We start from the raw sequence: 12,490 nt of genomic DNA on the forward strand, positions 1-12,490 counted from the left end.
TGAACCCCCCCCCTGCAGCCGGCAGCCCCGGTGCCTCGCTGAGCTCCGCCGCCGCCACTCTCATGCTGTCCCCATCGCCAGCTTTGTCCCCCGCCTTAGTAATTCGCGCATCCTTATTCAGATTCGGTGACGTCGGGGCCCGCGTCGCCCCGGCGGCGGCCAATGGGAGCGCGGTCACCATGGCAACCTCTTAATTTATAGCATATCTAAATTGGCTCCAGCCTTGTGCTTGGCACAGAGGGAAAAAAACAACGCGCCTCTATTGTTGAGGGTGGTTGTACCTGGGCCGGCAAGTGAGTACGCACCTGGCTGGGCCGGGGGGGCCCCCCGCGAACCATGCTTCCCCCCAAAAACCCCTTTTCCTTTGCTTCCTTTCCTTTAAAAGAGGGTTCTGTGGGGTGTTGGGGGGTCCCGGGGCAGAGCAGCACCAGGTTTGGGGCTTGATCTAGTCTTTTATTATGATTTTAGTTCAAGGTTGGTTTTGGAAGAGCAACAAGCGGGGAAAAGAGGGAGGAGGGTGGATTTGGGGGGGAGGCGGCTACTCCGCGCAGCGTGACAGGATGAAAAGTTGCCCCGGCTGCCCGCTGCGCTGAGGTATGCGCACACCCCCCCCCAACAACAACCGTCCCCTTCAGCCTTTGTCCCACGGGCCTTCCGCGCTCCGCGTAAGTCGCTGGCGACCCCTGGGGGGGGGGGGGGGGGTGAGGCGGGCGCTGCCCCCTCCGACACCGTTGTTTCTCCTTAATTCCAGGTGCGACGCAGCGATGGTGCCGGAGGAGACGGAGAGAAAGACTGGAGCCGGCACAATGGTTTTGGGGGGGATGCGGAGGAGGGTTGTGGGGGTTCTCCCCGAGCGGTGGGGCCGGTGCGCGGGGTAGCGCGGCCGCTTCTCCCTCCAGCTCCCCGGGGTTCGGGGAGGAAACAGGGCTGCCCTAGGGGTCGCGGGAAGAGGAGGAGGAGGGCAGCGGGGCAGGTGAAGGCCGGCCCTCCCCTTCCCTTCCGTTCCTGCTGCCGAAATACCTAAATCTCTAATTTTGCCTGTTGTTTTTCCCCCGCTCCGGCCCGGCAGCCGCGGAGCATCCCACGGAAACGTGTCGGGTAGCGGCAAAAAGAAGAAAAAGAAGAGAAAAAAAGAAAACCCACCCCCCGCGGTACAAGGAAATCGGCGGGGAAGTGGTGGAGGTTTTGTGTGTGCCTTCAGGTAGGGGGTGTGTGGAAAGAGCGAGAATCGAAATATGAAAGTGCAGAGAGAAGAGGGTAGGGGGAAAAGCTATAGAAAGAAAAGGGAAATAAGGAGAGAAAAATAGAGAAGGAAGAGAGAACGTGTCTAAAAAGAAATTCATAATTTTAAAAAAGAAGAGGAGAAAGAAAAAGAGAGAAAAAGAGAGAGTGAAGAAAAACAAATGAAAGAAAACGAAAAAAAAAAAGGAAGGAAAGAAGGAGAGACAGAAGGAAAAACGGAATGAAAACGAAGAAAAAATAAGAGAAAGAAAAAGGCAAGAAGAAAAGAGATAAATGAACGAAAGAATAAACAAATGAAAATGAAGAAGGTAAAAAAGAAGGCGGAAATTAAGGGGGGGGGGAGAGGAAGAGGAAAAATGAACGGGGAAAATAAATAGAAAGAAGTGACGGCGAGAACGGAAAAGAAAGGAAGCGAAAAATCAAAGCGTGAAAGAAAAGAACCAGAGAGAGCGAGCGAGGAAGAGGAGGGAAAGGGAAGGAAAGAAAACAAAGGCAGGAGGGAAAAAAAGAAAGGGAAGAGAGAAGGAAAGAAATAAAACAGGCGGCGAGCGAATTGAAAAGGGGAGAAACGGGCAGGAACGGCGAAGGGAGGAAGAGGGACCGGACCGGCGGCCGATCGCGGCCGCGCTCACGCCGCGGCTCTGCCCAAGTTTGCTGGGCAGAGTTCGGGGGGATTCTGGAGCCGCGGAGCGGGGCCCTGCCCGCTGCGGACCCCGGGTTTCGGGGAAGGCTCCGAGAGGGTCCGGTAGTACCGGGGGGTAGCGGGGGTCCCGGCGATGCTGCCCCGCTCGCAGCCGCCGCAGGTTTTTCATACCCGCGGAGAACCGCAGCCGCCGGTGCGGCTCGGGCAGCCCCGACGGCGGGGCCGGGAGCGGCGCACGGGGCCGCGCCGTAACGGGCTCCTGGTGGATAACCGTATGGATCATGTACAGATGAGGTTCTTGTCCCCGCGCACACCCGCACGGCCCGGTCCCGCGGCCCTCGCTACCGGCTGGTTCCTTCCCCGTCGGGCCGGTTCGCCAGTACCGGCAGCCGGGCCCTCCCTCCCCGCTGTCCCCTACGGGGCAGGATTGGGGAGGCGATGCCGCGGGGTCCCGCTCCCCGCTGCCGCGCTCAGCGCCCTTTTTCGTTTGGAAGTAAAAGAATAAATAAAGCCGAGCAGGGGGAGAAAATCCAAACCCCCAAGTAACCCCCCCCAACCCCGAGCCCATCAGCCACATTGCCTACGATAGCAGCCGGTAATTCAGGCCTCATCATACCCGCCTATATGTAACTAATAAACCTATTGTTTTTTAACAGGGCAACGCAGGGAGAAGCAGCGTCGCTTATACGAGATGTTGATGGAATTTACTGTATTAAAAAAAAAGAAAAAGCCCCTTTCAAGAATAAAGTGTATCAACTTACAACCCAGCAGACGGCAGAGGGATAAGTGAAACAGACAAAAGACAAACAAGATAATAATCTGTTTCCAATCAGTTAAGCCCTGTAGAATTTGTAATACGCGGTTTGCATATTCCCCCTGTGTTTTGTAATTAATTATCTATCTGTTAGGATGCTCCGCCGGCGACTTGGGTTGATATCTCCAACTCTTTTTGGTTGTACGCAGCGGTCCCGCCGGGAAGCGCGGAGCAAACGCGGAGGAGCGCGGAGCGGGGCCGAGCTCCGCGGCTTTGCCCGGCCCGCGGAAGCCGAGGCTGGGCGCGGTGGGAGGCAGCGGTTCCGCACCGCTCCGCGCTCCTCCGCGGGGCTGCTGCCGGCGGGAGCGCGTTTGGGGAAGGACGAGGCTTTTTCTCCCTGCATCCCCCTCCTTTCCCCTGGTAAGAGAGGGGGGACGGTGCAGGTTTTAACATTAAACAAACCCAGCAAGCATCTCCTCGCCGGGCCATAGGCGTTTCTGAGTGACTGCGTTACAAATTGTAAATTTAAATAGCTCACAGGATTCATTACCTCCCGCGTCTGATTTCACCCAGCCGTGAAAAATTGTCCTGGTGTACCACTGAGAAAGGGTTTGCTGCAAAGAGCCACAGTCTAATCACCAGCTTTCTCTCTCCAACAAAAGTGTAATTATTTTGTTTTGGGTGTAAATATAACCCACGGTACAAAAAAAAAAAAAAAAAAAAAAGGAAGAGAAGAAGAAGAAAAAAGATAAACCTCCAGCGGCGTCTGAATGCATTATAGGGCCGTTTAAAAAGATCCGTCCTAAATTAATACCAAGGTTAAAAGGGGAAGGCAGCTGGGACATGGAAATTTCCGTATTATTGGGGGGAAAGGGGGGGGCGAGGTGCGTGTTAGTGTGTGTGTGCGGGTTCACCCGCGGCAAACAATGCGGCACGGCGCGCCGCGGAGCCCCACGTAGCCCCCCCACAGGGCCCCCCGCGCCTTCTCCCCTCCATCTCCCGCAAAATGGGGCCCCGATGAAGGGGGTCTTGGGGCGTCCCCCCCCACACCCCGGTGCTGGGGAGTGGGGATGCCCCGGGGCAGCTCTTTGCTCCCCGTGGGTGTTTCTGTGGGTGAAACGCGGGTGGGTGAGAAAGAAACCAACCAACCAACCGCCCCTCGACCCCAACCGCGGCCCAAACGCAAACGCAGAACAAGGGGGATGGTGGTTTTATTTATCCCGCTTTTATTGTTTTAAACGAATTGGTGGTTTCCTTCCCTCCGAGCTCCAGACCGGGGGTTCGGAGGAAGAAACGGCACCAAACGAAAGGTGCTGCTGGTGCCGGCGGCGGGGCGAAGCCCCAGGAGAGGCGGCGGAAAGGGGAAAACCAAACCCGAACTACAGGGAAAAAAAGAAAGGGGGAAAAAAGAAATCCCCTAAACCAAACCGAATAAACCCCCGGTTCTCCGGTTGCTCCCCTCGCCCTGCTCCCGGCCGGGGTTTCCCGGCGGTTCCCTCACAGTTCCAATCAGTTCCTTTTTTCCCGTGGGCGGCGGTAATTGGCGAAGCTTTAATTGCACCCCCCCGCCTCTCCTCGCTCCAGCCCCATCCCGAGCCCCGTTCTCCTTGCCCCGACGGTTCCCTGGGGCTGACTCGGCCCCGTGCTTTCCATCCCGGCCCAGGGGCCCCGTGGCTGCCTCTCCCCGCGGTGCCGAGTCGCGGGTGGGCGAAGCCTGGCTGTGAGCAGCGTGTGTTTGCGATAAACGAACCGGAGACAGCCAAACCCAAAGCTTCGGAAACTTATTGACTTGAAGGCGGGGGGGGGGGGGGGAGATGCGGCGAAGAACTCGCTCCAAATTTCCCCGGGTGATCCCCGGCCCGCTCCAGCCTCCCGCCGAAGCTCCCGCCCCCCCGGAGGGGCTGCTCGAGCCGTTCCCACCCGCTCCCCCCACCGCCTTCCCGCTAATGAGCGTGTGTGTTGACACGGCGAGGCGATGCCCCCGTTTGCTTTTGTTTGGGAGGTGTGAAAGAGGGAATCTGCATGAGAAAAGCCGGCGGCAACCGCGGAGCTCCGCATAGCAGCGGCGGGACGGAGCGAGCCGGTGCGTGGGGAGTCCGCGCTGGCGGGGACGAAGCCCCCGGAGCGGGGGGGAGGTGGGGGGGACGGGGATGCGGGGGGGCAGGTCTGGAACGAGGGGTGTCTGCAAGCCGGAGAGGGGAAGGGAGCTCGGCCCGGTGCTCCCGTCGGGGTCTGGGCTGAACAGGACGCTGCCGGGGGTTTTACCCTTGGGGACCCCCCGCATACGGGACCCCCAAAGCTGGCGGGTCTCTGGGTGTCCCTGCCGGGCTGTGCCCCCTCGATCCTTTCCCCATCCCTTGGATTTTTCGTGGGAAATAGGGAGGGGTGAGCAGAGGGCCCACACCTGCGGGCGGGATGAGGGGGCTGGGTTAAAGCCCTCCTATCTTCCTGCTAACGGGCACCGTGGGTGACTCGGGGCGGGGGACACACACACAGGGGTGGGCTGAGAGCGCCCCAAAGCCACGCGTGCCGCGGAGCCGAGGGGGACAGGAGGGGCGGCGGGGGCAGCTCCAGAGGGAGGGCAGTTTGGCGGAGCAGGGCCGCCTCTGTCCCGCTCTCACATCCCGGGTGGGCTCGGAGCCCCGCTCCGGGACAGGTCCCACTGGGCTGAACCCGTGCCAGCCCCGGTCCCCCGTGTCCCGCCAAGCCGGCGGCGCAGAACTCTCCAGGGTCCTGAACCGCGCGGACCCGTCCGCTCCCGCCTCGCCCCGCGGGCACCGGACACGGATGCCCCTCAGGCCTCCCCTCGTTCTGTATTCCCCGTCGCTAGCTCTTCCCCTCTCTGTTTTCTCCTTCTATTTTCTTATTGTCTTTCTTTTAAATTTTTCGTTTATCTCCTTTTTTCCCCGTTTTTTCTTTTCTTTTTTATTTTTTCTATTTTTCTTTTTTCCAACCCATTTTCTTTTTCTATTTTCCCACTTGCTGGTTTTGGGGTTTTTTTTTAACCGTTTTTCTCCTTATTTTGTTTTATTTTTCTTCTTTTCTTTTTTTTTTTTTTTTTTTTTTTGTTTTTGTGGGGTTTTTTTGTTTGTTTGTTTTTTTTTTTTTTTTTTTTGTTGTTTGTTTTTGTTTCTGTTTTTGTGTTTTTTTGATTTTTTTGTTTTTCCCCTTCTGGTTTTTTCCTTTTTTTTTTTTAATTTATTTTTTTAGTGCTTTTCTCTATTTCTTTTTTTTTCCTGTTTCTGTCCTTTTTTGCTTTTCTCCTTTTCTTTTTTGTCTCTCAAATCTCTCCCCTTCTCCCTCTTTCTCATTCTCTTTCTCTCTCTTCTCCCTTCTTCTTTCTCTTTCTCTTTCTCTCCCCCATCTCGTTTTCCTCTCTCTGTCTCCCCTCTTTCTCACTCCCCCCTGTCCGCGCTATTTTTCGTTTCCCCCTCTCATTTCACACACGTTCAGTACCGATCTCTCTGTCTCTCTCTGGTTTTCTCTTCTTTCCCGTTTCTCTCCTCCTGCAGAAAGCCACCTTTGCCAGTGAGACCGGAATTTAGCGAACACGGCGTATCGCAAGCAGAGGCTCACCGGACCCCCCCACCGGTGCCGGGCAGACGTGACCTGCTCAACCCCGACGGGGACAGAGGCTCTGCCGCGGGTCGGCACCGGCGGGGGCTCCGCGGGGTTTTTCACTCTTCCAGCGGCTGCGATTAGAACCGAGACCCCAACGGCCGGTGCCCGCCCGCCCCGAGCCGTGCAGGAGTGGGGGGGGACGCCCCACGGCCCGGCCCCGGGGCCGCGGAGGGACCCAGGCTGCGAGAAAACGAAGTGGCGAGCCCGAGTTCACTGGGAGGCGACGCTCGGACATGTCCCTTCTGCACAAACACTCCTGCCCTTGCACACACAATACCCCCCATCGCCCCCCGGTACCGCCTGCTTGGAGCCCCGGCAGGGCTCACCTGCCTACCCCAGCCCATACACTGCGGTGAGGGGCTGGGGTCTCTCCCCGCCCGCCTGTGCGGCTCTTTGTCTGCTCGTCCTTTCCCGTACACACTCACACCCCTTCCCTGAGCACACCATCCAACCTGCATGATCCCTTGTGCTCCTTCATGTGTGTCCACGTATGTGCACGTACCCCACTCACACACACGCTTCCCTGCACGCATCCAAACCCTCTTCTTCTACCTCTGCGGCTCTCAAACACTCCCCTTGGGCATGTTACATGCCCACACCAGCTGCCTTAACACACACACACACACACACACACACGTGTGCACACACTAAACCAGCCCTCACAACACTCATCTCGGCAGCTCTGCCTTCTCTGATGTACTCAGGCTCTGTGGGAGCTGACACTGTCCCTCAGCCCCATCTTTTTCCAGCAGGAGACGAGGTTTTCCTCTCTGTGTAGGCCAGAGGGGAGAGCCCTTCCTGGGGTGGCCTTAGGGCCATGAGCGGGGCTGAGTGGGCTCCAATGCCCATTTCACAACATGGATGAGAGGCCAGGGCACCTCATGCTGGGCAGGGGTGTGAAAACTTCTCCATTGCCTCAGGGAAAGGGGAGACTGTGCCTGGGACCTCTCTAACCTCATCAGCCCCCAATGTGCAGTTCAGGTGAGTGCTCCTGGACTGTTACTGTCACCTGGGCACACAGCCATGGTGCTTTCTTTCTCCTGTCTTCTCTTCTCCTCCATCCCCACTTGCTTCTGTTGACAAGTCCTCACTAGAAATGCACAACCCATCTCTAATCGTAACCATGATCAGGACCACAAAAGCAGCCCCACCTGCTCTTGTCAAAGGATCTCCCATCAGTATCTGGGTATCTGGGGCTCCCCAAGGTGCCAGGAGAGAAAATGTGGCAGTAGGATACCCTGTGGGGCCATGAAGTAAGGTGGAGGGCTTAGAGGGGAGTGGAGTCCCTGTGGGCTGTTGGTCTCTTTCCATTTTTCTTTATATGCTTTTGATGATGTGGTTGCTGTTTTTGGAGCAGGGCAAAAACCAGCACAGGGAAACACAGGTTTGGCTTTTACATTGGAAGCCACTTCTTGCAGCTGGAGGTGGGGATGGACAAGGGCCAGCCTTGGAAGGGGTCCTCACCTCAGCCAGCATGTGGGATCCAGCCCTGAAGATGCTCATCAGTGATGAGCAGAGGCACTCCCAAGGAGACCTCCATCCACCCAGGCCTTGCTGCAGGTGAGTCCCGGAGCACCCTATGTGCTGGGATGGTCTTAGCCCTTGCAGTGCCTGGTGGTGACAGATCCCCCTTGTCCCCAGCACTGAGGCTGACTGGGAAGTTAGCTAAGGGAACAGTGACCATTTAAACCAGGGAGGAGTTGCTGGGGGCTCTGCTGCTGTGTTGTATCACTGTAAACAAATGATGTTTTGGCTTTTTTAAATGATGTGAATGGCTTTAACCTGCCAGAGGGGAGATTGAGATGAGCTCTGAGGCAGAAGCTCTTCCCTGTGAGGGTGCTGAGGCGCTGGCACAGGGTGCCCAGAGAAGCTGTGGCTGCCCCATCCCTGGCAGTGTTCAAGGCCAGGTTGGACACAGGGGCTTGGAGCAACCTGCTCTAGTGGAAGGTGTCCCTGCCCATGGCAGGGGGTTGGAACTGGATGAGCTTTCAGGTCCCTTCCAACACAAACCATTCTGTGAGTCTATGATTCTATGTTTTGGGCAGCTGCTTGTGTGGGCTCATGTCAGTGAATTTGGGCGGGGAATTCAGGCAAGGCTGATGTGGGCTTGCTTATTATGAAAGAACGAGGTGTCTGCATGTGTATATGGGAGTGTGAAGGCATTGCACATGCATGCACACATATCCCCCTCTCCCCAAACCATGCATGTCAAGCCTGCAGTGCAAACCTTCCCCTCACACCCCACATCCTACTCACACAGCCTGGAGTACTTCTACCTGCTTGCACACTCATGTGTGCTCACATGCATGGCTGTGGGAGCAGAAGGAGTAGGGCTGGAGGTGTGAGGGTGCTCCTATTGTGCCCCCCTCAATCCCATCCCAGGGCAGCAATTGAAGAGGCCGTTTTCTCTTTGCAGAATCTCAGCCTGATTCTGCACTTGAAAGCCAGGGTGGGGATTAAACGGGACAGCGGCAGGGTCAGGTCTTTTGCTTGCAAATGCTTTGTGCAACTTCCCTGGACTTCAGCAGGGACTGCATGCACAGAGCTGGGAGCAGCTCCTGGCCCTGGCTCTTCATTTCTTTGCACTGGTGCATGAGAGGAGATTAACAGAGAGAGCAGAAGGCTGCACCTCTGAACTCTTTGGTCACTCCTCATGCAGAATCTTTCTTTGTTTTCCCTCACATCCACACCTCTAACCTGCTGAAGACCAGGCTGCAAACTGCAGGCGCCAGTCCTATGGTGAGCCTGCTACAATTCCTTTCTTTCTTTCTCTTTTTTCCTCTCCAGAAACATAAGGGATAAACACAATAATTTCAAAGAAGCAAAAGCTTCCCACCGGAGACGCCAACAGGGACCTGCCGCGAAGTCCTGGTACGGTGTGTCACTGACACTGATTCAATCTGACACCTGGGTGTCTCCAAAGCCATCACATTGTATGCTGCAAATGTATATTAACATTAGTATGCATTGGCACAATATGGATCCATTATTCCAAATGCTTATGAGAACTAGGTGCTGCACAGGAGCAGCTGCTGCTTTTTAAGCCTCAGAGCATCAATAGATTCATAGATTTTAGGGCCAGAAGGGACCCTGGTGATCATGGAGTCTGACCTCCCATGGAGCAAGAGCCTGGTAATTTCTGCATCCAGCCTCATGACTCGTGGATGAGCAGCAGCTTCCCCTTTGAAAGGCACCAGCTCAGCAATGGAGAAGTTGCTGTCTCCCTCTTTTAAATCTGTTCCCTCCTTTTATCATTCTCCTCATTAATCATAAAAGAGAAATCTTTAATTTCAAGGCTCAGCTTGTGTAGGTCCAGCTTCCCACCACTTGGTCCTCTCAGGTTCCATCTTCTCTCTCTTCTTCTGTACCAGAATGATGTTTTCCCCCTTTTGTTGAAGTAGTGGCTACGTAGGAGAAAAGAAACATTTCAGTGTCTTGGAATGTCAGCTGCAAAAGGATTGGTACTTCTTATGGAGAGAAATGGTACCTGGCAAATGGGGGTCATCTTTTGACTGTGAGCATTTAGTCTTTGTTTAAAAAAATGAAAATCTGTATAAATGTATTTTGCAGCAAAGGAGTGATGCTGAAGAAGGGTTTTGGTTTAAATTGCTTCTCTTGCTCCCAGAAAATGAAAGAAAAGAAGAGAATGAAAATCCATTAAATCAATTTAATAAAAAAAGTTGAAAGTCCTATGTTATGGTCACAAAAGTTCTTCAAATAAACACCTCCTTGGTGATGGAGATGGGTAGTTACCATTCAAACCACCTCTGATCCCCAAATCACCAACAAAATCTGGGATCAGGTGCAGAGCCTGCCTTCCTACAGGGATTTGTTCCACTGATGTTCCCCCATTTCCCCTTCATTTTAGGGATAGCAGCTCCGTCTCCGGTTGCCTTCCCATCCCAACGCCATCAGATTAGTGGCTGCATGCGCAGTGCTGGGCTGTCTGCACGAGCATCCCCTGGATGTTGGCTCCTCAGCCTTTCTGGAACCCACCTGATGGGACCATGCATCCAGCCCCATGCTCAACTTTTAAAGCAAAAACCAGTTGAAAGGGGCTTCTTTTTTCCAGCAACATGACCCTGTGTTTGCTGCTGAGCATGCGGAATAGGAAGGATTAACAAATGCAAGGCATTATTTGACAGTGAAAAAGGTGTAATTTGATGATCCTCAGTTTGTCCCTCATAAGCTATCTTGAGCTGATGCAACGCCATGAGTTGAAGTCACCAGGTAGCCATGGGAAAAGAGACAACCTCACCACCAGGGCTTTAGATACGGAGAGTGGAGGGATACAGGAGTGGACACAGAGTTTGCAGGGATGGGGCAACTTCCATGTGGCTGTGTGGACTGGGGGAATGGGATTGAGAGTGGCATGGGGAGAAGGGATGGGGAGCTGAGGTGGGACAAGCCAAAGGACTTCTCCTGTGCCCTTGTTCAGAGTAACTCCCACTTCCTCCCCGTGCTTCAAGATGGAAAGATGCACTTCAGCATTCCCAGGGGAATGTCTTGGCTGACCTCAGGAGTTCTTTGTCTCCTTCCTGAGATTACGTGATGCTTTTGATAGCATTTCCTACATGAAACAGCTAGTAGAAGACCAACATGAAACCAAACCACTTTTCATATCCTCAGGTGAATGTAGTAGAGGCACAATTTAAGACAATCAATACTTCTTGCAATGAGTTATCCTTGGAACTCTTTGCTGCAGGAGCTTAATGGAAACTGGACAAGTTCATAGGAGAGAAATTCCTTGAAGGATGTTAGGAACATTGAACTCACAGCTGGCTCTGGTGATCCCAAATAGCATCCCGGGAAACTGTTATATGTGCGGGCCCTCCTCTGCTGCTGTTCCCCAGCTGATGGCTTCTTGTCTCTCCTGGTAACAGCATTCTGAGTGAGGTCCTTTCCTTGGTTCCTTGGTCACTCCTCTGCTCTTACAGGATGTTTTTCCTCTAGCTCAGTATTTTGTCAAGATCTGAGAAAGTAAGGAACAATTGCGTTCCTAGAAAGGATGTCTCCAGCAGGTCTCCTCCTATCCCACCTTGCATGAATAGCTTCTTTCTTGGCTGCTAAGCTGAATCCTGGTTTGCCTTTTCTGTTCCATTGCTTGGCTAATGTCACAGCAGACATATCCCTCACCTCTCATAATCTCTGACAACGATGAGAGGAAATGAAAAAAGATTATTTAGTATCATTTTTTCCCCTTCTACTAGATGTTTCATGTAGGAAACACTTTCGAAGAAGAGGGATGAATCACACAACCACAGAAATTAGAGACGGAAAAGACCTTTTAGGTCAGCCAGTCCATTTCCCTGCGAATGCAGAAAAGCTTCTGAGTGCAGTTGGATTTTTTCAAGGACTTTGTCCAGTCTAAACCAACTTTAGCAAGAAAGCTTCAACTTAAGTCCATCCCAAGGTGGCTGTAAGCTGGAAGATGGGTGGTTTTCAGCCAAGTGGGATCTGAATACTCCTAAACTTTGTTCCAAGGGACCTCTGCTGAGGGGTCCTGAGGAGATGCTGCAGAGCTGAGTGCATGGAGCAGACAGGTGGTCTTTGCTGGAGCTGTGCACCCCAACAGGAAATCACAGGTGATTGTATGGTGCAGATCCCAGGGGTGTGCGAGCTGTGGTAGCGTTGCTAAGGAGTGATGGACAGCAGAACTGCTGTGGCTTGTTGGGTCAGAAGCCAAGGGCCCAAGCTGGGTGGCCATAGGGCAGCTCAGCAGCTCCATTCCTCAGTTTCCCCTTCCTTTTTTGGCTGGCTGGGCTCTCTGCTGCTAGGGGCTCTGTGCATCGGGCCAGCACAGTTCATCCTATGAATGCCAAAGAAACCATTCCCACCCTAGGCTTGGAATTCAGTATCCTAGGCCACCTTTCCAGCTGTGGAAAACCTTCCTGGAGGTCAAGCTCCAATTAACTGACAATGCAGCAAGAAATAAAAGGGAAAAGATATGCTCAGATGTTTCATCTCCACGTGGAGTCACTTCACACGCAGCCTTGGGGCTCTCAACCCAGCTTCACATGCCTCCAAACCCCCACTGATGTGTGAGCAACTGAGGGACATTTGTACCCAAATACCTGCTAAGAGCTAGCCAGGTCCTACAGAAAACTGCTCCCCTTTTCTCAGGGAAGGAAGGGGGGAACAGGAAAAGTAGGGAAGGGAAAGGGGGATAAACTCTTAATGACGTTAATGTTCAAAGGAAGCTCCGCTCCAGGGATTTGCTGTTGGACACA

General features: G+C 53.8%; 1 long non-coding RNA gene across 1 annotated transcript; it reads left to right on the top strand.

Moving 5' to 3' along the window:
- The first annotated feature begins 210 nt into the window (after positions 1–210).
- Positions 211–2,758, top strand: LOC115614513. Its single transcript, XR_003993745.1, has 4 exons — positions 211–293; positions 752–809; positions 1,070–1,201; positions 2,542–2,758. It is a non-coding gene; the product is annotated as an uncharacterized LOC115614513 (long non-coding RNA).
- Positions 2,759–12,490: the final 9,732 nt, after the last annotated feature.

The sequence above is a fragment of the Strigops habroptila genome, chromosome 11 (assembly GCF_004027225.2).
Source record: "Strigops habroptila isolate Jane chromosome 11, bStrHab1.2.pri, whole genome shotgun sequence".
Lineage (NCBI taxonomy): Eukaryota > Metazoa > Chordata > Aves > Psittaciformes > Psittacidae > Strigops > Strigops habroptila.